The sequence below is a fragment of the Hemitrygon akajei genome, chromosome 8 (genome assembly GCF_048418815.1).
Source record: "Hemitrygon akajei chromosome 8, sHemAka1.3, whole genome shotgun sequence".
NCBI classification, from domain to species: Eukaryota; Metazoa; Chordata; class Chondrichthyes; order Myliobatiformes; family Dasyatidae; genus Hemitrygon; species Hemitrygon akajei.
Window position 1 is genome coordinate 75,378,373 of NC_133131.1, and position 24,370 is coordinate 75,402,742.

The 24,370-nt window shown below is 41.3% G+C and overlaps 1 protein-coding gene and 1 pseudogene across 1 annotated transcript in view; one reads left to right on the plus strand and one right to left on the minus strand.

Moving 5' to 3' along the window:
- Positions 1–24,370, minus strand: part of LOC140732511 (AP-4 complex subunit beta-1-like) — an 870,212-nt gene that overhangs the window by 657,370 nt on the left and 188,472 nt on the right.
- The window catches only part of LOC140731504 (AP-4 complex subunit beta-1-like), a 97,641-nt pseudogene that overhangs the window by 32,131 nt on the left and 41,140 nt on the right, over positions 1–24,370 (plus strand).

Below are 24,370 nucleotides of genomic sequence, written 5' to 3' on the forward strand. Positions count from 1 at the left end.
CTCAAAGTCCAGAAGAGCTTGGGAAACAAGATTGAACTTCTGCATTGAGATGAGACATACCTAGCCGATCTGTTTGACAAAATGAACATTCTAAATATTGAAATACTGAGCAGAATTTCAAATTAATTCAGGGAAAAAAGCAGTGTTTACTTTTCACGGAAAATTGGAAATATACCAGCAAAATATTGAAAGAAGAATATTCTCAGAATTTCCATTCATGGGAAGTATACCACTCTCTTTCACAGACAGTGGTTTGCGAGAGTACAGCTTACACCTGCAGTCACTGAAAAAGGATTTTCAAAATCAATTCAAGGATATGAAAGATCAGAAATTTCCATACTGGGTAATTGACCCATTTCTTTGCTACGTGAAAGAACAGGAAAAGAGTTTACAAGAAGAAATTGTCGAAATTCAGAATGATAAAGAGGCAAAAATGCTTTGCAAAATGTTCGCTTTTCTGGTATGTGACTAACTGTCAGACGAAGTTTCCTGGTCTTCATAGAAAAGTTAAACTGCTCTTCATTGAATTTCCATCTTCCTACCTTGTTGGATGATGCTTCAGTACAGTGAACCACATACTGTCAGAAAAAAAAACAGAAACAGCTTGGACATTGTTACATGTGGAGACCTAAGGCTTTTGCTGTCACAACTTGAACCGGATATTTCAACTCTTCCTAAAAAATATCAAGTTCAAGGATCACATTGATATCGAAGCTGCTGTACAGTGCATAGGTACTGTGTCAGCTAGGTTCAAAGGCAAATAAACATTTAATGCAGAATCATTTTTGTCTTTCGTATATGGTATACATGTTTTTACAGGATGGGAGCGCCGGCAAGTATATTGTGCCTAAGAAGGTCTTTTCAAGTATGAAGGTGCTTTAATGGCTGTTGCCCAAATACGTTTGGGAAACACTGCTACAATCAGTGATGCAACCTGTTAGTGTACTCCACCATAACTATTCGGTGACATACTAAATCTCCTCAACTCCAAATCAAGCAGAGTCGCAGGTGTTCTGCCTTATCTGTTGCTACAAATTAATCAGAGTCTGATAACAAGCAATCTTAATTATACTTTATTTACTTGTGCACAAGGATAACAACCAAGCTGAGTTCTATCCAGCTGTTTAGTCTCCGATTACAAAACAAGGCATTTGACAACCAATTGCCACAGGACAGGATAGCTTATACAATGCTTTGAAGTCTTGTTTTGGTGAGTACTGAGACAGGCTGCCCAGTCACATTGCTATTATTATGGCTGTAGGCTTCCAACTAGAAGAAGAAGCACAACTTCCCTTATCTATATTTGTCTACTACTGGCAGAATCATTCGCTTATTCACTCCTGTCTTGACAGATTTGTAGGAAAGTGGTTGCTTAAGGGTGCAGTTCTTCCTCTCTCTTGTCATGTCAAATAATTTATTAATCCTTGCATTCACACTGAGATCTACAGAAGTGAGATTTTCTGGACCCAAGATAGATCTTCTGAGAAGCTGACACCCAGGAGCTTGAAGCTGTTCCACATGGAGTGGTTGGTGGGGTGGATGGGGAGTGGTTGTTGGGTCTACTTTTCTGCCATATGACACCCAATGGCAATTACCATATATGCTCATTTGCAAAGTTGTCAGCATTGAACTAAGCAATGAAGTCAAAGGTAGGAGAAGGGTGAGGAAAATTGAATACTCAACATTGAATAGGTGACTGTTGTTCGGTTAACGAGAATGCACTATCACGTCTTCTGTTTAAAATCCGTTCACATTCTGTAATAGACTGAAGAATGTTCATAATGTTGCTGTGGATTTCGAGCATTTGCACAATCTCTTGTGTGGATTATGAAGGTTCCCCTTTAAGAGCATTTGAAGCCATGCCTGGGAAATGGTCAGCAAAGAGTCACCAATATTAGGGTATAGTCGAGAGCAACGTAGATGTCTGAGTGACTAATGTGTGAACGTGTGACTTCACCATTCGCTGGCTGAATGACGACTAGGTGCAGGGCTGTCCAATAGTCTGCAGACAGGAATACTGATCACGTTTGTCTAGCAGCAGGTCTAATAACTACCATAATTTTGAAATAGCGATGAGCATGCCAGAAATGGTATTTTGAGATATTTGTAACAACAGTAATGTGATATGATAATATCTGTGACTTCTATTGGTGACAAAGTCACAGGTACTGCCAGTATAACTGTGGTTAGTTGCCACATTCATAACAGAAGGAAATGCTAAATTTCACCAAGAGGTTAGTAAAAACAAAGATGTAGACTGATTCCGATCCACGTCACAGACCCCTGGAATCTTTCCAGGGCTGTGGACCTCCTGGTATTGATAATTGGTCTGAAGTGCATTAAAGGGTGTGGAACTGTAACTGTTGGAACTCCATACATTTGGAGGTTGATGACATTGAAATATAGGCTCCAGTTTAAAGAAAAATGACCTCAGCAGTTCTAATAAAAGTTAACACAAAGATCAAAAATGTAATGTTTCTATTTTGTAACAATTGTGCTCTCGCCACAGATCCTCAGAGATAAGAACTGCACTTGATACTGTTTCCTGCTTTATAGAAATGCTCTTTCCAAGCAAGAGACAGCAGATGGAACAAGTGTTGGTAAATGGAGTTATGTTCTTGCTGGTCAGCAGGGAATGGTTGGTGCAGCATAATCCCATGAATATTAAGGAATAGTTGATCCTCAGTCTCAATCAGGAAGAATAACATCCTTACCCTTTTCCCAGCAGCTTCCACTGTGACCTGGTATTATCACTAGGTATAGCCTCTTCTACTTTATCCCCTCCTCCTATCTGAGCTTAGGCACATGAAATGCCATTTCAGATTTGATCTATCCCCCTCTCTTTCTCCCCCTCCCTCACTCCCTATCTCTACCCCAACACATCTCCAATGAGAAGTAATGAGCCCACGATCATGGTCATTTTAATCTTTCTAGTCAAGTGTCTTGAGTGTGCAACTCTTCAACTGATTCTTCCATCTTCTGGAACTTAGCGATTCTATAAGTAGGCTTTGTAGGATGTCGTTTATAGAAGTGTTCCTACAATCTTGAAGCTTTCGTGGTTTCATTTGACAGTACAGTTTTACAAGTAAGACACCTGGTGGGTTGCTGACCTGATGAGAACGAAATAAAACAATGCTCCCGGTATGTAACATTGTATTGATGCATTTTCTGTAGTTTCTGTTTCTTAGCAGGATGAGAATTCAAGGCTTCACCACCTTCAGACTCGTAGAGATCAGGCAGTACGTATTTATCCACCATTAACAGGGTTAAATTAAAATTTTAAAAATTAACACAAACTGGGAATGCCTGTTGGATGTTGACAAAGACAGCATGTCAACACAGATGGAATGATAGTAGCGGTGCACAAAGGAAGGCTGAAGTGAAAATGATCACAACAGTGAAAATTATGTTGACAAGGATTAAGATTGGAATCTGAAAGTTAGTTGGGATAGAACTGCTGTTCAGCAATCTACCTTCACAGTATTCCAGTAAGCATGATTCACCAATCATGTAAGGTCTCATAATCCCCAAAGATGGTTCTGGACTACACACATGGAACCGAAGTTGCACTGAACACCTAAAGAGATGTTCCTAGGGGTCAGCAGGTTCACTGATTGGCTCTATTTCACTCTTTGTTTCTGGGCAGCACTCTATCAATATGCAACCTGTTCTCCATAGATCTGTAGAGAATGTTCAGAGGTGTCATTTACTTCACAGCTGTTAAATTCCATGAACACACCCCAAATTGCGAGTCAAGGGGAACTGTTGGGAACCCTGGTTGTTAATTTTGCATCCTCAAAAATGTCTGTTTGGTTGGTAAGGTCAGAGGAGATTGCTGACTTTCAGACTGGTTGTGATAAAGTGTTCATAGCCTGCAGAGCTATGGTTCTTCCTACGTTTCGGGACCTCATCCTTTATTTTTGGAAATGCTTGCTCTACTAACGATTGGGCAGGTCTCGTGCCTCAAGTTAGGATGCTGCTTACCACCCCACCCTCCTCTCCCAGGAATCTTGATCGCCCCCAATGGCTTCTATTTCCCCATGTTGTGTTGTCAAGAGGATGTTTCCCCACTCATCCGAGAGGCTTCTTCAGTTCTGATTCATGGTGGGTGGTTTGCCGGCTGATGAACTCTGTGAGGTATTCATACCGTAGCAATTACAAGAAGCCATCTTTATTAAACTGGAAACACCATCCCTGAACAGCGGGGTGGGGTAAAATACCATGCAGCAGCAGCTTACAATGTTGTCCTAACATCTCTAGCGCAGCGTTTTCACACATTTCACAATGATAAGACTAAAGACCTTCACACTACATCTATGACGCTTAACGACCCTCATGTGATTGCTATACGTTTAAAACATTATTTCTTCAACGGTGTGAAAGGGGCACGACTGCGCAAGCGCGTGGAGGTTGCCCAATGAGAACAGCAGGACGAGTTTAAAAGGAAGACAGATTTACAGAGCGGGAGACAGAGTAGGAAGGCTTTGGCTCAAAGGGGACTAGGCGTTAAAGGGTCAAGGCCAGGTATGTTATCTGCTTAAAATAAAGAGAAAAGGTATGTGTGTGAGGCCGGTTTTCTGTGCTTGGTGTCAGATGTGGGAGGTCCAGGAGTCTACCAGCCCCCCTACGACAACATCTGCACCAGCTGTGTCGAGCTGCAGCTCGTTAGGGACCGCGTCAGGGAACTGGAGCTGCAGGTCAATTACCCTCGCCTTGTCAGGGAGAGTGAGGAGGTGATGGAGAGGAGCTATAGGCAGGTAGTCACCCAGGGACTACAAGAGACAGAGAAGTGGGTAACAGTCAGGAGAGGGAAGGGCAAAAAGCAGGTACTAGAGAGTACCCCAGTAGCGGTCCACTTTAACAATAAGTATTCCTACTTGATTACTGTTGGGGGGGGGGTCGATGGCCTAACTGTGGGAAGCAACAGTGGTCGCGCTTCTGGCACTGAGTCTAGCCCTGTGGCTCAGAAATGTCAATAACTCTACTGCATGTTTTATAGTAACAGGGACATCGAGGAGCAGGTAGGGAGACAGATTCTGGAAAGGAGTACTAATCACAGTGTTGTTGTGGTGGGAGATTTTAATTTCCCAAATATTGATTGGTATCTCCCTAGAGCAAGGGGTTTTGATGGGGTAGAGTTTGTTAGGTGTGTTCAGGAAGGTTTCTTGACACAATATGCAGATAGCCTACAAGAGGAGAGGCTGTACTTGATCTGGTATTAGGAAATGAACCTGGTCAGGTGTCAGGTCTCTCGGTGGAAGAGCATTTTGAAGAAGGTGATCACAATTTTATCTCATTTATCATAGCATTAGAGAGGGATAGCAACAGACATGTTAGGGAAACGTGTAATTGGAGTAAAGGGAAATACAAGGCTATCAGGCAGGAACTTGGAAGCATAAGTTGGAAACAAATGTTCTCAAGGAGGCGTACGGAAGAAATGAGGCAAATGTTCAGGGGATACGCGTGGGGTTCTGCATAGATACAGTGAATGAAACAGGGAAAGGATGGTTGGGTACAGGAACCGTGGTGTTGTAAATCTAGTGAAGAAGAAAAGAAGAGCTTACGAAAGATTCAGACAAAAAGGTAATGATAGAGATGTAGAAGATTATAAAGCTAGCTGGAAGGAATTTAAGAATGAAATTAGGAGAGTCAGGAAGGGCCATGAGAAAGCATTTGTGGACAGGATTAAGGAAATCCCCAAGGCATTCTACAAGTATATGAAGAGCAAGAGGATAGATGTGAGAGAATAGGGCCAATCAATTGTGACAGTGGAAAAGTCTATATGGAACCAGAGGAAACAGCGGAGGTACTTAATGAATATTTTTCATTGTAGGGATGTCTTGCAGTGGACTGAAAAGCTTGAAAATGTAGATACTGAGGAAGAGGATGTGCTGGAGAATTTAGAAAGCATCAAGTTGGATAACTCACCGGGACCGGACGAGATGTACCCCAGGCTACTGTGGGAAGCGAGGGAGGAGATTGCTGAGCCTCTGCAATGACCTTAGCATCATCAATAAGGATGGGAGAGATTCTGGAGGATTGGAGGGTTGCGGATGTTGTTCCCTTGTTCAAGAAATGTAGTAGGGATAGCCCAGGAAATTATAGGTCAGTGAGTGTTATTGCAGTGGTTGGTAAGTTGATGGAGAAGATCACGAGAGGCAAGATTTATGAACATTTGGAGGGGTATAATATGATTAGGAGTAGTCAGCATGGCTTTGTCAAAGGCAAGTCGTGCCTTACGAGCCTGATTGAATTTTTTGAGGATGTGACTAAACACATTAATGAAGATAGAGTAAATGTAGTGTGTATGGATTTGGCAAGGCATTTGATAAAGTACCCCATGCAAGGTTTATTGTGAAAGTAAAGAGGCATGGGATCCAATGGGACATTGCTTTGTTGATCCAAAACTGGCTTGCCCACAGAAGGCAAAGAGTGGTGGTAGACAGGTCATATTCTGCATGGAGGCTGGTGACCAGTGCTGTGCCTCATGGATCTGTTCTGGGACCCTTACTCTTCGTGATTTTTATAAATGACCTGGATGAGGAAGTGGAGGGATAGGTTAGTAAATTGCTGATAACACAAAGGTTGGGGTGTTGTGCGTAGTGTGGATGGCTGTCAGAGTTTACAGCGGGACATTGATTGGATGAAAAACTGGGCTGAGAAGAGGCAGATGGAGTTCAACCCAGACAAGTGTGAAGTGGTTCATTTTGGTAGGTCAAATATGATGGCAGAATGAAGTATTAATGGTAAGACTCTTGGCAGTTCGGAGGATCAGCAGGATATTGGGGTCCGAGTCCATAGGATGCTCAAAACAGCTGCGCAGGTTGACTCTGTGTTTAGGAAGGTGTATGGTGTATTGGCCTTCATCAATCGTGGAATTGAATTTAGAAGCTGAGAGGTAATGTTGCAGCTCTATAGGGCCCTCGTCAGACCCCACTTGGAGTACTGTGCTCAGTTCTGGTCGCCTCACTACAGGAAGGATATGGAAACCATAGGAAGGGTGCAGAGCAGATTTACAAGGATGGTGTCTGGATTGTGGAGCATGCCTTATGAAAGCAGGCTGAGTGAAATTGGCCTTTTCTCCTTGGAGCAACGGAGGATGAGAGGTGACCTGATAGAGGTGTATAAGATGATGAGAGGCATTGATCGTGTGGATAGTCAGAAGCTTTTTCCCAGGGCTGAAATTGTTGCCACAGGAGGACACAGGCTTAAGGTGCTGGGGAGTAGGTACAGAGGAGATGTCAGGGGTAAGATTTTTACTCAGAGTGGTGAATGCATGGAATAGGCTGCCAGCAATGGTGGTGGAGGTGGATACGATAGGCTCTTTTAAGATACTTTTGGATAGTTACATGGAACTTAAAAAATAGAGGGCTATGGGGAAGTCCAGTAATCTCTAAGGTAGGGACATGTTCAGCAGAAATTTGTGGGCCAAAGGGCCTGTATTGCCCTGTAGGCTTTATTATTTTGGATAACCTGGCCTGGGCCTAACATGAATGTGCAATTACAAATAAAGCAAAGCAGTCCCTCTAATTCTTTGCAGTTTACAAATATTTGGCATGACATCTAAATCTTTGACAAACCTCCATAGATATGTAGTGGTGAGCGTATTGACTGGATGCATCACAGACTAGTATGGAAACACCAATGCCCTTGAATGGAAAATCAAACAAAAAGTGTTGGATATGGCCCAGTCCATCACAGGTAAAGCCCTCCCCACCATTGAGCACATCGCTACGAAAGATTAACGCAGAAAACCAGCATCCATCATCAGAGATTCCCACCACCCAGATCTGCTCCCTTCTCACTACCTTCATCAGGAAAATAAGTACAGGAACCTCAGGAGTCACACCACCAGAAAGGATAACTTCACTCAACTTCACTTGCCACATCACTGAAATGTTCCTATAAACCATGGACTCACTTTCAAGCAATCTTTATCCCATGTTCTCGATATTTATCGCTTATTTATTTATCATTTCTTTCTTTTTGTACTTACACCGCTTTTTATCTTTTGCACATTGGTTGAACGCTCAAGTTGGTACAGTCATACATTGATTCTGTTATGATTATTATTCTAATATGGAATTATTGAGTACACCTGCAAGAAAATGAATCTCAGAGTTGCATATGGTGACATTTAAGCACGTTGAACTTTGAGTTCCTAAGCGTTTGTTGTTGAACTGATAGGATCAAGGTAGCACAAGGCTTCCTTAAAAAAATTGTACCCTGATGGCACAAGAATGCTTCCTTCAGATCTCAATTGCGTGTACTTAGAAATTGCTCCTTAAAATATATTTACGTCTGTGGACACTTCACGAGAGCAAAGTTCATTGTGTTTAGGCATCTTTGTCAGCCACATACCTGTAATCTTTAAATCACATGATATTATACCATTTCCAACTTCCAACATGTAATTTCAAATAAACATTGTTTTCCATAATACATGCAACAGTCGAACATAGAGTAGAAGGAAAGGATGAGGAGACATTAGGACAGCGATCTGAAATGTTTATCAAAGCATTGTGCACATTGGAATAACCATAAAGGTAGACTTGAGGATTCTTCTAATCACCAAAGGATAAGAAATTGAAGGAAGTGAATTTCAAATGCAGAATAAGCAGTAGATCGAAGACCATGTACTGATATTTCTGTGCAAAATCATGTATCAGAACCAGGGCTTATTTATCAAACTATTTTATGTGTTTAGCAATAAATTTTAAACTCTCTCTGCTCCTATTCTTTGTATGCATTTGCAGTTAGTCATGGGTGTGCTTTCAGAATTGGAAGCAGAATCATATTTAATATCACCGGCATATGCTGTGAAATTTGTTAACTTTACCACAGCAGTGCAATGAAATACATGATAAATAAATATAGAGTAAAAAACTGAGTTACATTAACTATATAAATTAAATAGTGTAAAATAACAGAAATAAAAAAGTAGCGAGGTAGTACTTAGGGTTCAATGTCCATTTAGAAATCAGAAGTCAGAGGGGAAGAAGCTGTTCCTGAATCGCTGACTGTGTGCCTTCAGGCTTCTGTACCTCCTTCCCCACAGTAACTGTATGAAGAGGGCACATCCTGGGTGGTTCAGCAAATTCTGAGCTGGAATTTGTCACCTGAAAGCAGAAAACAGCAAACTGATATTTCCAGGCTTGAACTGTTACAGGGAAGCTTCCCCTGTCACAATATTGTGGCGAGTATTTGGTCCGCAATGACAGGCGAGGAAGCTCGTTAACTCAGCAATGCTTTTATTATGTAAACACAAAACAGACCGGGTTCTGTGACCCGGAGAGTGAACCCAACCAGTCTTATACAGACGAAGGAAATGACCACCACACACCCCAATTACATTTAGTGTGACCAACAAATACACAAGCGAATGACAGTATAACCCAAACTACAATGTAACAATAAATGAACTGGAATTTCCCACCATAATCCCATGAAAGCATTTTAACAGAAGAACAATCAATCACAATCCCCCACCCCCAGACGGTCACTCTGCCCCCACTTGAGGGGTCAGCCGTCCTCCGCAACCTCCATAACAAAGTCCAAAATCTCCGGTGAGTGTCGACACTGCCACCTGGGGCGCTGGGGGCTTCTGGAGTCCCTTCTAGTGGTGACCCTGTTTGTGTGAGGCAAGCGGCAGGGTACCAAGAGTGTCCCTTCCTTCCTTCAGCCTCGCTGGGTTAGTGGTGGTCAAGGGCTGTCACGGTGTCAGCTGGTCCCGGTGTAGCACGACTGCCTTCTGCAGCTCAGGTAACTGCACCCGACCGAGCACCTCTCTCGGTCCCTTCTATTGGCTTGCCAGCCTGGGGGAAAGTCCATTCCGGAAGGGGCAGTAGACGCAGACTGGACCCCGCATAAAGTACTGCTGCATTGGCGCCCCAGACTGGCGGCCTGGTCCCTTCTGGGATTTGCAAGCGTCGCAGAAGTGCACGAACAACTCCACCAGCCTTCCTCTAGCAGGCCAGTAGCAGCGATCGCTCAGCCCGACCAACGCCTTCACAACTCCGAAATAGCCGGCCCCCACCCGCCCGTGTTCCGACAGCAGCATCGTGGCGCGGTGCCCTCGGGGGACCTTCAACTGCAAGAGATGTCTGTCGCCGTCCGACATCTGCCACCGCCGGAACAGCAACCCATTGCGCACCTCAAGCGTTCCCCACTGCGAGTATAAGGCTTCGGTGTCTAGATCCACAGCAGAGTCCTCTGCCCACTCCAGCCGTCATCCCAGGCTCTGTCATCCCTTCACCCAGACCAGCACGGGATCGCTCACCTGCTAGTGGTCCATATGGGGGAGGTCGTCGCTGGCTGTCACCTGAAGCCCCGTCAGCGTCGCTTACCCCGGTTCAACTGTGTGGCTTTGAACCGCTGCGGGGTGTGCTGCTCCGCCGCGGGCCGCTGAGAAACCGGCGGTAGTTGCTGGTCCTGCTGGGACCGCTTCCTGGAGCTGCCCTGCCGGAGAGCCATGGCTTCAGCACCGAGGTAGAGTGTCGGCCCCGACACATCCACACCGGTTCCCAGCGGGACTGCAGGTCCAGGCCAAGGATGCAGGACTCTCAGATGTTGGCGAGCCACATGTTTTGCTTCACCGTGTTTTCCCCACTGCGAAGCGCAGCCTGCTCTTCCCTCGCATCGCGCACAGTCACCGGTGACTGTAACCAGCTAGACCGCCGTCGTTACCCACCCAGGCGGGGGTGATTGGTCCGCGTTGGGGAGAAAACCGGGTCGAATGATAGTGATGGTTGGCCCTGTGTCCACCAGCACACGGCTTCTGATACCTTCCACCTTGCGGTTCACATACAAACCTTGCTCTTCACCCGAAAGGTTAACTCGGGGGGCGACATTGAGGCATTCCGCTGGAAGCCTAGGAGGGCGCTGCCCGCTCGGCATTTCCCGATGGGCAGTACCGTGATGCCAGTCCGGTGCCATCCCGGGCCAAATGACATACCTCTCCGCCCAGGTAGCAAGGCTCGTTGCCTGACCCGCGACGAACCTGTCTCAAGGACTCCTCCTCGGCAGTTTCCTCCTCCGCCTCCATGACACAAGCCCAGGCTCACGGCGTGCGGAGCGATGCTGGAACACCTTGGGGGCCTTGCTGCCGAAGGCGCTCCGGCGTCATCGTCTTTCCAAAGGCGTGGAGGGCAAGCTCTTCGTGGGCCACGGGAGGGAAACGGGTGTAGCCATGCCGAGTGAAGTGGCGGAGATCTGCTGCAACCCATTCAGTCTCATAGAGACGGGAGAGGACACCATCGCACACCACAGTTACAGTTAGAGTGTGTATTCACAAATACACACGCGAATAACTGTAGAGCCCAAGCTACAATGTAAAAATAAATGAACTGGAACGCCCCACTATAATCTCACAAAAACATTTTTACACAAGAGCAATCAACAGTGCTGATAACTAGAAACGCAGAGGCAGGGCGACGACCACGCCCCACAAAGCTTCACGGTATATTTCTGCTTGCCTCAGTCCAAGAATCAAACGGCAAGCATATTCTGTCAGTTATAGTGACCAGACCGAATCCAAAATTGGATTGTTTATCGATGCAAACCACGGTAAGCAAATTCATTTAATCATTTTAAAGGTAACGTGCTGATATGTTTCTGGAAAAAAATGATTTTAACGATGATTATCGATGTTTTTTCTAGATTTTACACGATGTTAGTGTCAATTGAAGAAATAATTAAATCTGTTGACTCCACCAGATGTGTGGCAATTGAAATCTCCAACAAAAGCTTGCATAATATTTTAACTGAACCTGCGTAAGTAAACTTCTGAGTAATTCTTTCTTTGGTTTGCAGTAGAGAAGTTCAAAGTATTTTATTCAATTAAATACCTTTGATGCATTATTGTGATTAAACCTAGAGCTATCATTCTTTCTCCAAGGAAGATTAAAAGAGAATTTGCCCCAATACCATCCCCTATAGCAACGTGCCCAGCTTCATTTCAGAACCGCTTTGGAATGTTTCACTTTATTGAGGGCATTCCCACTTTTAAATACAAGGTATTTTAGCTTGCCTGCCTTTATGTGAGATATGTGAAGATGTGATTTATCTACATATAAAGGACGAAGCGATGTGATATCTAAAGAATGGTGATAAATGGTGTGCCTCACAAGATCATAATAATATTGTGATTTGTCTGTCACAGGACATACAATTACAGTGGCCATGTATACAGTCCACCTCCTCCCATCATTGATCCGGAAGAGAAAGGAATGTGCATCTTCATCAAAACTCCAAACACAGCCTGCGGTGCTGTCGGGGTGCTGAGCTACAATTTTGGCAACACCCAGATCTCCCTGCTGGTTTCCAACCCGTACAACTACAACTTGTATAGCATTGAGTATGCTCTGTATATCCCCGACAAAACCACTTCGACTGATTATAATTTATATAACAAGATGTACAACGAACTAACGGAATCGGCTTCCTTCACGAAGATAGAGCTGGGAAAGGGTAACCAATCTCTGAACATCACAACACGTGGCATATCTATTTCAGCCACTATGTCTAATGATCAGAAAGCGATTCTCAAAATAGATATCAGAGATGCTTAAGTTAACTCTTTGTTAAAGCTCTTACAGTTAGTGACGGTTACAAAGTGAACCCACTTTACCACTGTTAACAATAATTTCATCCAATCACCCCACCTTTCATATCATCTTTAATCTTTTTGTTATTGTTTCTCATTTCTTTCTTCAATGTAATGTACTAACATGACTACAGTGGCTAAAGCCAATAATTCTTTCCATTTTCTATTAACTCAATGCTTGAAAAGTAAATATTTCAACTTCTTTTGATATGGAGTACAGTTTAAATTTTACATAAAAAATTAAATTTCCAACAATAATAAAGTTATAATCTATCAACTGTTTTTTTATTGCTTGCTGATTCATAAATAATTCACAGAAATAACTTTCAGATACCACACCGATGAAACCATTCAGCTCACACAAAAAAGAATGTACTATGTGGTAGGGATAAATGATTGGATAGTGAATTCATTTTTCTGTGTATTTTATGTAGCAATGACAGGCAATGCACTGTAATACAAAGTCCAAGAGTTGTTTTGCTCTTAACTGGAGATATTTTTTAATGTTATTCCATTGAAGATAGAAGTAGGAAATGTTGTAGATCTGCTTTGGAATTATGCATGGTTTAGATGCATGTCAAAGTAATGTTGCAAGGACGTGCTGGGGATGCACCCCAGAGCAGGACACAGGAGTGGAGACAGAGTCGTAAGGCGTTAGCGCTGTCGCGAACGTGGAACAGGGATCCAGGAGAATTTTTTAGAATTTCGAATTGCCAGATGAGACCATGACAACCCTCCCCTCAACGGGAGCCTCCAGGCGATCCTCCATTCTTGTCCGGATGGAGGTTCAGCCCATTCGAGCTCATCTTCTGTCATAGGCCCAGAGGACCTCTGACCTTACTTAAAGAGCAATGGTACAGCCCGGCAGTACAGGTCAATGTGTTTGACTATGTTTTAAAATTCCGTGAGAGGCTTAGCAGGATCTGTGACCTTGCCAAGAAAAATCTACGAGACTCCCAAACAAAAATGAAACAGTGGTATGATAGACGAGCGCAAGAGCAAATGTTTCAGGTGGGCGATAGGGTCTTAGTTCTGTTTCCAGTGGTAACTAACCCCCTCCAGGCGAGATTCCACGCTTCGTACAAAATGATTAAAAAGATAGACTCTTTGAACTATGTTATTGAAACTCCGGACAGACGTAAGCCAACTCCATTAGTGCATATCAATATGCTAAAAGCTTATCACGATGAAAAAGCAGATACAGTCGGTGCTGTCACAGAAATAAATGAGGCTGTGGTGCCAAATGATAAGAGGAAATCACGTCCTGAAAAGATAAACATGGTGCTGACCTGATTGGAGAACTCTGTTGTTCTGGACAACCTTGCTGATAAGTTCTCTCACTTCACCCCTGAACAGAGCGAGCCGCTGATAAAGCTAATTAACCAGCATGCAGATGTAAGCCCAGACGTCCCAAGGCGATGCAAGGGTAATGGTACATTATGTATTGTTACTGCAGACTATTGGAGTATAAAAGTTGCATTGTTTGCTGTGTAACCAAAACTATGTAGTCAGCTTTGAACTTGCTATTTGCTATGCATGTATCCAATTTAGTAGGAGAAAGAAATCTTAAGAATGTAGAAGACAATGGTGTGTTAATGAGAGGCTAGCTAAGAGATGTAGATTATGTAGTCACCTTTGAGTTTGCTATTTGCTATGCATGTATCCAATTTAGTAGGAGAATGAAATCTTAAGAATGTAGAAAACAATGGTGTGTTAATGAGAGGTAGCTAAGAGATGTAGAGTAGAACAGGATTAAGTCAATGTGTAGAAACAATAGTGGTGGATGTACTTGTGATACGCAACTGTAGACCGATTGGATATGCTAATGCAACTAAACCAGGAGATTGCTATAAAAAATGCTATGTACAAGGATCGGTGGGCAATCAGCGACTAGTTCAATGACTGTCTCAGCTTTGATTTGCAAATTAAAGTTTAACCCTTCTTGAAGAATCATCTGCGTCTCCTGGTCGTTTGTGGGGCACGAGAAACCACGACAAGACCAGCCTATTAAGCAACACCCCTATAAGATGAACTTGGAAAAGAGCAAGCTAGTGGAAAATTAACTGGAACACGTGTCAGCTACAGGTATTATTAGGCCATCCCACTCGGAATGGGCCTCTCCCTGTGTGGTTGTCCCGAAACGTGATGGGAGCATATGGTTCTGAACAGATTACAGAAAGGTGAATGCCATCACAAAAACTGATGCTTACCCCATGCCAAGGGTAGACGATTGAATCGATAAAGAGGGGAGGGCTGAGTACATCACAAAGATCGATTTGTTGAAAGGGTACTGTTGTGTTCCCTTAACTGACAGAGCTAGAGAAATTCCGGCATTTGTCACTCCATCAGGGTTATACGAGAATAATGTCTTACCTTCTGGCCTGAGGAATGCCCCATGTACCTTCCAAATGATGATTAATTCAGTGATGAAAGGGTTAATGAACACAGAAGCGTATATTGACGATTTGGTGGTCTGGAGTGACATGTGTGATGAGCACATTGTGGCTGTAGAGGAACTGTTTAAACGGCTGTCCAAAGCCAATCTGACAGTGAACCTCGTGAAAAATGAGTTCGGCCATGCTACAGTCACATATCTGGGGTATGTGTTAGGACAGGGGCAGCTGGCACCGCGGTGTGCAGGCTAAGGTGCAAGCTATCTCTGAAGTTCACATCCCAAAGGACAAGAGGGCTCTGAGAAGATCTTTGGGGATGGTGGGGTACTATCGGAAGTTTTGGAAAAACTTTGTGGATATTGCCCTCCCTCTTACTAAGCTCTTGCCGAAGAGCGAGAAGTTTGTGTGGATTGATCTTTGTCAACAAGCCTTCGAGAGTCTGAAAACGATATTGTGTCACCACCCTGTATTGAAAGCTCCTGACTTTTCAAAACCATTCTCCCTAGCAATAGATGCTAGCGACGAAGCAGCAGGGGCAGTGCTGTTATAGACAGACAAGGATGGAATTAAACACCCTGTGGCTTATTTCTCTAAGAAGTTCAATGTCCATCACAGAAATTATTCCACTGTGGAAAAGGAATTACTGTCAATCATTCTGGCCTTACAACATTTTGTGGTTTATATTTGTCCGGCATGAAAGCTACTGATAGTTTACCTGGATCACAATCCATTAGTGTTTTTGACCACCATGAAAGATAAAAACAAATGCTTGTTAAGGTGGAGTCTGATATTACAGGAATTTGATATAAAGATAAAACATGTAAAAGGAACCGAAAACGTGATTGCTGATTGTCTATCCAGGTGTTAAATTAAAGTTCTTTGTATTAGGCAAATAGCTGATGACTACCTGTACATTAGAGTGTATTTTGTAATGTGCCTTCATGTCCTTAATTTTTGCCCCGGCAAAAATTCTGTTAAGGTTGGGGGTGTTATGTGTGAAGCCAAGCGGAGCTGCAGAACGGATGCTGCTAAAAAGAGAGAGATAACGAGAGAGACACACATAACTCAGTATTTTGGCGTCTGCAGTGATACTGCCACGGACACTTTGCTTTGAACATGAACTGCTCATTAACACGCCTGCTGAGACAAAAAGAAGTGGTGAAGTTTGATGGACAGGTGATACCCCATCAGGAGAGGATAATATAGCGGGTTTGCTAAGACACCGCAGTCACGCCACGAGACCCTGAAGAGCATTGTGTCCCCACAAGTTGGTGGGAGTTTGGAGAACAAATTCGCGGGAATCAGCCAGAGACTCACAGGGTGTAAAGATACGACTGGTAGGGACCTGTTGTGTGTCCACCCTTGGCTAGGTGATGGGTTCACCATGGAAGAACGGTCGCATCTGGAACGGAAGGGTCGCAGTTGGTGACCATAACGGGACAACGGTCACATCTGGAATGGAGGGGTCACAGTCGGTGTCCACAATGGGACAAGAAGACAACGGAAGGTTTGCCTGAAATCTCAGCTGTCTCTCTCACTCTTTCTCTCTCTCCAATGACACCACAACAACTACCTCGAACTGCTCTAAACTGAACTGAACTCTGCTTCACTTGAAGACTGATCATTTACCCTTAGACTTCGATAGAAAATTACTTAAAAATTACTTAAATATTTTTGTAAGAAATGTCCAACTGGAAGGTATTGTAAAAAGTGTGAATATGAAAGACAGTATTTATCAACTAATTGTACAAAAGACATCAGTTTATCTTCTTTAAGTAGATCCAAAAAAGAATTAATACCTTTATTTTTCCAAAATAAAAGGATTTTTGTAAGTGACATTTACCAATTCTTGGTCTTTTATCATTCCAAATAAAATATGAGATAATAGAATCAACTTGATCTAAAAGCTTCTTCGTCAAAACAACATGAATGTTATGAAATAAATATAAAAATTTTGGTAAAATCATCATGTAGACTACATGGATGTGGCCAGCAAGTGAAAACGTAAGTGGGTTCCATCTGCTAAATAAATACTTCATAGAAACTACCAAGGGAACAAAATTAGCTTTATAAAGATCCTTATATTTTTTAGTGATTATACCGCCTAGATAGCTAAAGGAATCCATAACTTTGAAAGGAGTATTATCATATACAGAAACAGATTCATTTAAAGGAAACAGTTCACTTATTAAAATTAATTTTATATCCTGAAAAATCTCCAAATTCATTAAATAATTTTAGTAAGGCAGGGATAGATTCCTCAGGATTAGATATATAAACCAGTAAGTCATCAGCATAAAGAGAAATCTTATAATGGTCTCATTCACAAGGATCCCACAAATATGTTTATCTTCACGAAGAGCAATAGCAAGGGGGTCTAATATTAAGTTAAGTAACAAAGGACTTAATGGACAACCTTATCTTGTCCCCCATGAAAGCTGAGAAAAAGGGGATCTACAGATATTAGTCATAACAGTAGCAACAGGAGTTTGCTACATTTCAAAAGGAATAACGACCCTTTATAAATCCTGTTTGATCTTTAAAAATAATTTTACCCAAAAATTTTCCAACCGATTGGCCATGATCTTTGAGAAGATCTTAGCATTAACTTTCAATAATGAAATAGGTCTGTATGAGGCACAATCAGTAGGATATTTATCCTTTTTAAGAATTAAAGAAATAGAAGACTCATAAAAAGTAGAGGGTAAATCACCTTTCACAAAAGAGTCCTTAAGCATTTCCAACATATACAGAGAAATCAATTTTCCAAATTTTTATAGAATTTTACAGCAAAGCCATCAAGTCCAGAGACCTTACCGGATTGCATTGAAAATATAGCTTTATGAATTTCAGCTTCAGTAATTTGGACATCTAGAGTTTTTTGATCCTCAACAGAAACTTGAGGAAAAGCAATTTTTCGTAAAAAAGCATTAATTTTGGAAGAATCCACTTGAAGTTGAGATTTATAAAGTTCAGTATAAAGATCTTGAAAAAAAGCTTATTAATTTCTTCATATTCCCAAGCCAGGGTGCTATCTTTCCTATGGATTTTCAAAATTTGTCTTTTGGCTCTGGCCATTTTTAATTGAGATGCAAGCAGTTTGTTATTTTTATCTCCAAACATATGAAATTGACTTTTTAGCTTAAGCAAGTAGCCTTCAATATGATGAATTAATAATAAATTATATTGTGATTGAAGTTCTACTCTTTGTTTAAATAAGTCAATATTAGGGGAAATCGCATAAATATTATCTAAAACTTCAATTTGTTTTGAAATCTTATCTAATTCTACTTTAGTCTGTATTTTAAGGTTAGCTGAATAAGAAATTATCTGACCACGTAAAAATGCTTTCAATGTATCCCATATCATTCATTTAGATATACCCACTATATTATTAAAAAGAAAAAAATCTATTTTATCTGGGTTTCAATAAAGCTAACAAAGTCAGAATTTTGCAATAATGTTTGAGATAGGTGCCAAGTTGGGCAGGCAAGGAAGGCATCATCGAATTTGAAAAACAAACTCGAAGGCGCATGATCAGATATAGCAATAGCATCATATTCACAATTCTTATCACCAGGCAAGAGGCGAGGGTCGACTATAATATAATCGATCCTCGAATGTTTTCTATAAACATGTGAAAAAAAGAATATTCTCTATCATCAGGGTGTAAATATCCCGATAGTTCAATCAATCCAAAATTGGTCAAAAATGAATTAATAAGTGAGGCGTAGCATTTTGGAAGTTGCTGATTGGTTGAGCTCTTGTCAATCAAGGGATTTAAGCAACAGTTAAAATCCCGCCCATTATCAACATATATTCATTTAAATCAGGCAACAGAGCAAATACATTTTTTTAAAAAAGGATAATCTAAGTTAGGACCATACAAATAGACCAAAACAACTTTTCTATTACAAATTACTCCTTCAACAATTAAAAATCTACCATTAAAATCTGACTTCATATCCTCTAGAAGGCACAAAATATTGGATTTAATAAAAATAGACACCCAGTTAGTTTTACTTTGAGAAGTGGAGTGAAATTGCAAACTATTCCACGATCCAAAAAATCTATCTTGATATGCCCTGATATGCGTCTCTTTGGGCAAAAATTATATCAGGCGGGAATCGATTAATGATTTTAAAAGTCTTTTTTCATTTGATAGGATGATTCCAACCATGTACCTTCCAATTTATAACATTAATCCGCTTAACTACCAAACGATAATTTTATTCTACTTTACACATGTGCAGAGCACATACCAATACGGAATGATCAAGAATGGTGGTGATGAAGAATACAACCACATAAAACACACGCATGCTCCAGAACCACCCAATGGAAAGAACCCTAGCTCTAAATCTAACCCCATCCCCTCCCCCCATAGCTCAGAAAAAGCACCCTATGATTAAAAAATGAAGCCAAGGACTGCTCTGTCTGTCCAAAAAAAATTACAATTTCTCTACCCCGCCCCCAGTTAAAAAAATGAAATCCACTGACCTTTTAAGAGAAACGACAAAGTCTCAACAAAGGAAAGTGTTTACATTCATGGGACATCTACAAACTGTCCCATGTTTATATTTAATCATTTTTAAACAAAGAGAAAACCAAAAAATTATTATCTCTTAAAAAGAAATGCCAGCGCCATCTTAAATTTAACATTAGAGCCCCTAAAAGATCTTTAAATTCAGTTATAAGACACCATAGTATTCTGTTACTAAAAAACATACTGATATATTGAAAAGAAATTTTAAAAAGCAGTTATTAAGATCTAAAATATATTACCTAGAGAAACCAATCATAGAATTTAACAACAAATCAACACAATTGTTTTAAAAAGCTAAAAAAAACAAGAAGAAACATTAATAGCATATTTAACCCAACTAAATTTTCAAAAATACCAACTAATAATGTTATATTGTGGCGACCCACTTTCTGTGCAGGCAACCTGTTCACAAAATGGTGCGCGTGTTGGCAGAGAGGCCAGCCCCAAAATGGCGCTGGGCCTTCTTCTGCACCAGCTAGGGGAGAAAGCCTGCACGCGGGAAGAGACTTTTGTAATGTACCTCTGGTGTCATTTCCGCCTGGAGAGGTCAGGAACGGGACTGCGTAAAAGCCAGTGTCGCGGAGTTTCAATAAACTAGTCTCGTACAACTTATAGACTGTGTGTCGTTATTTCTAGCTCTGTGTGTAGCATATTGCTATAATATAAATAATTGAAACCTCCACTAAGTGTATATATATATATAAGAAATAGCCCCATTAGTAGAAAAAACTATCATTGAGTTAATTAAGAAAGAAACAAAAAAAACCTTCAAACTAGATATTAGGTTAAAGGAATAAGTCCTCTTATCTTCTTTTTCTCAGTCGAATGTCCGAATAATCATTTAAACAGTCATAGTTGAACCATGAATCTTCTTTCCAAAACAAACCGATGATATGTAATAATCCTGTAGTCTTCATAAATCAGCTTTCGTAAATCTTCTTTCGGAAATGCTAATGCAGATAATCAAACAATCTTCCAGACTGTTCAATCGGCAGTTACAGCAGGTATAGTTTGAACAAAGGCCAATGCAACTTTATGATCAAAATATGTACGAGGAGGAGAATCAGGAGGAAAAACGTTAATTCTTGTTGGGTAGCGCAAGGAAGGAAACAATTTCTTTTCATATGCCTTTTTCATTACCAGAGCAAATTCTAATCTTTGCTCCATTACCTCCTTTGGATAATCTTCATAGAAACGGAGCTCAGATTTCTCAAATTTGAAACTTCTCTGCTTTCTTGCCTGTTGCATTATTTGATCCTTAATCTTAAAGTGATGAGAACAGACCAAAACAGACCACGGTTTATCTTGATGTCTCAAAGTAAACGATCTGTGTGCTCTTTCTATTGTAGGCGGCTGCGATAGTATAGTACGAAATAGGTATAAAAAGCTTACCAAATTAAACAGTTAAGTCTCCATTTTTGATTCCTTCCTGCAGCCCAACAATTCGTATATTCCTTTGGTGAGACCTAGTTTCCAGGTCTATAATCTTATTTCAATATCTTTCCAAACAAGTTGTAGTTTCAAGCAATTTTTGCTTAGCTACCTTCAATTCTTCTTCATGTGTAATGACTTGAGTTTCCAGATCTTTTTCCTAGAAATGACATCATTTTATTACTGTTCTTTTCCAGTTGGTCTTTAATTGAATTCAGTGTCCGAACCATATCTTCGGCCCAAGACAGCATTTCATCAGATCTTTCCTTTTGCATCTTTTCTTTCCGTTGCCTTTATCACTAGGTTCAGACAAGTTCTTCCCAATTCTGAGACATATTGTTCTCCTTCAAGAATCAGCAACTAAAAATTTTAAATTCGAAGTTTAAACTAGGGGAAGGAAAAAAGCTAGGAGCAGCACAGAAACTGCTGTTACTCTATTCACAGACAGGCACATTCTCTCCCCCTCCCCCTTTGTACTATTATGACTGCTATGTATTTGTCTTTGCAAATTTAATAAAAAGATTGAAAAATAAATTTTTGTCCCTTACCTGTCCTGCTTTTGTGGAAGTGTGGACGTTGAGCTTCTCATTCCAGGGATTCTCCTGATGATGGAATTCCATGTTTGTTTTAAAATAAGCACTTTCACCATGTCACTCTGGGGGAAAATGAGTAGAGTAATTGGAAATGATAATTAAAAATAAATAGAATTGAGGTACTGATCAACATGGAATGATAAATAAGAGAAAATCTGCAGATGCTGGAAATCCAAGTAACACACAAAATGCTGGAGGAACTCAGCAGGCCAGGCAGCATCTATGGAAAAGAGTACAGTAGATGTTTTAAGCTGAGACCTTTCAGCAGGACTGGAGCTAAAAATATGAGGACCCAGAGTAAGATGGTGTGGGTATGGGAGAAAGAAACACAAGGTGAAATGTGAAACTGGGAGGAGTGAAGTAAAGAGCTGCGATGTTGATCAGTGAAAGAGATAAAGGGGTGGAGAATGGGGAATCTGATAGGAGAGGAAAGAAGGCCATGGATAAAAGAAAAGGGGAAAGAGCTGTAGAGGGATGTGATGGGCAGGTGAGGAGATATGGTGAGATAGGGAAGGAGAGGGGTGGGGCATTGCCAGAAGTTTGAGAAATCAATGTTCGTGCCATCAGCTTGGAGGCTACTCAGACAGATAAATTAGGTGTTGCTTCTCCAACCCGAGTGTGGCCTCATCTCGACAGTAGAGGAGGCCATGGTCTGACTTGTCAGAATAGGAAGTGGAATTAAAATGTGTGGAAAATGGGAGATCCCTTTTTTTTCTGGTGAATGCAAGTGTTCAGCAAAGTGGTCTCCCACTCTACGTTGGATCTCACCGATATACAAGATGTCACACCAGGACCACTGGATATGTTAGATGACCCATAACAGACTCACAGATAAAGTATCACCTCACCTGGAAGGACTGTTTGGGGCCCTGAATGTGAGGGGGAAGATGTAGGGGCAGGTATAGCACTTGTTCCACTTGCAAGGGTAAGTGCCAGGAGGGAGATCAGTAGGGAGAGATGAATGGACAAGATAGACACGTCAGGAACGATCCCTGCGGAAAGCAGTAAGTATTCTTGCCCTTTTCAAGCGTTACAGCTATTTAAAAGTATTTTGTCTTTAATCCAAGTTCAATTAAAGGTCTATGAATACTGCTGTTGCATTTTTAATGGATCTGTAGTCCGTGATGATCAGTGCAGATTTGATGGCCTGATTCTGTGCTGTGTCCTTCTGACCTTCCCCCATCTCCCCACATTTTTATTCTGACATTCTTCATCTTCCTTCTCAGTCCGGAAGAGGGGTCTCTGCTCGAAACCTTGAATACCTATTCATTTGCAAAGATGCTGCCTGACCTCCTGAGTTCTTTCAGCATTTTGTATGTGTAGTTTTGGATTTCCAGCACCAGCAGAATCTGTTGTGTTTATGTCTTGCTCTCTCAGTTCTCAAAAGCAACACTGGTAGCAAATCAGTCTTGAATTGTTGACGATTTGTTTTTTTATAATAATGTGGGATGACGATGTTTTCCATTTCATGTAGTTATCAGCTCTAGTGATCAATCCCAATTTTGCTAAATTTTAACTGTAGTCTCATTAGAGAAGTCTCCCTTATATCAGGGTGGCATGGTTTTTCTCTCCCACAGTCATTTTGTACATTGAGTGATGTCAAATTAGATTCTGTGTAGAACTTTTGTAACCATGCGTTCATTCATATGTATTGTTTCAATCTAAGAATGACAGATATCTCAGAATGGAACTTGTCCTTTCCCCTTCCTCTATTTATTCCTCATAGCAGTATTTACTTTTCAGTAAAATTTATTCCTAATCACTTATGGTCTTTATAAACAATCTGCAGGTTTCCAAAGAACAGCAATGTTTCAATTTTACAGTTTTGAGGTGAAAATTTCTCAAACATTTTCAAACCCTCTGTCAAGGAAATAATAAATATAATATAAATAATATGCTGCTTTTAACGTTTGGCAGCAATCTTGTAGTTCATGATGCAGTGATGTTCAAAATCATAAGTGCTTATACTGTGAAAGTGAGAGCAACCTGGGTACCTCTGTAGTTTAAGAGTCGACCCTGCTGTCATTGTTAAGGGTCTTTCTGCCATAATTTCAGGCTTTCAAGCTTAACTAGCCTCCAGAAAAGTAATTTCCTTAGATTTTTCCCCATATATGCTATCTGAATTCTTCAGCTGTAATTGGTTGCTCACTCAGTTTGATGACATTGCCATTTGCTGGATGGGAGGAATCCTTTGATTTGAGCTCCAATGGCCCTGAAGAGGGCTGGCAAGGTGAGTGCTGACATTTTGTCACACATGAAGCAGGAAAACCGGCCTAGAGATAGGCGAAGAAATGTAGTAAAGCAGTATCTGTCCTTGTGAAGTTTGAGGTAGGAATTGATGGTGGCACCATGCTCATTTCAACTGTGGTGAAATGGGAAATCCAGGTATCGAGCCGGTAACCGTTGACAACAGTAACAACTTGTTAAATTTGTGGATTCTGTTGAACAATCCGAAAGGTGCTACAACCTGTTCTGTTTGTCATTCGTTCTCATTTGGATAAGTGATGTCTTCACTGGATCTGTGCTGATAAATTAAACTGTGTTTTGTTTGGAATGCCTGGCATAAGTGAATATATTCAGCAGCCTGTGCTAAATGGATTGAGAGACAAGGCATCCTATGTCAGATGGGCGGTGATCCTGCGTTGTGCTAAAATGCAGAATTTTCAGGGTAACACAGAAGTTGGTAAATACCAAAATGTTTTTTTTTGATTTTTACAACAGGTCTTCTCACTGATCACTGTGTTGTTGACTTTTTTAGTGAAACTCCATTGTCCTGGTATATGGGAACTTCGATGCCGATCTG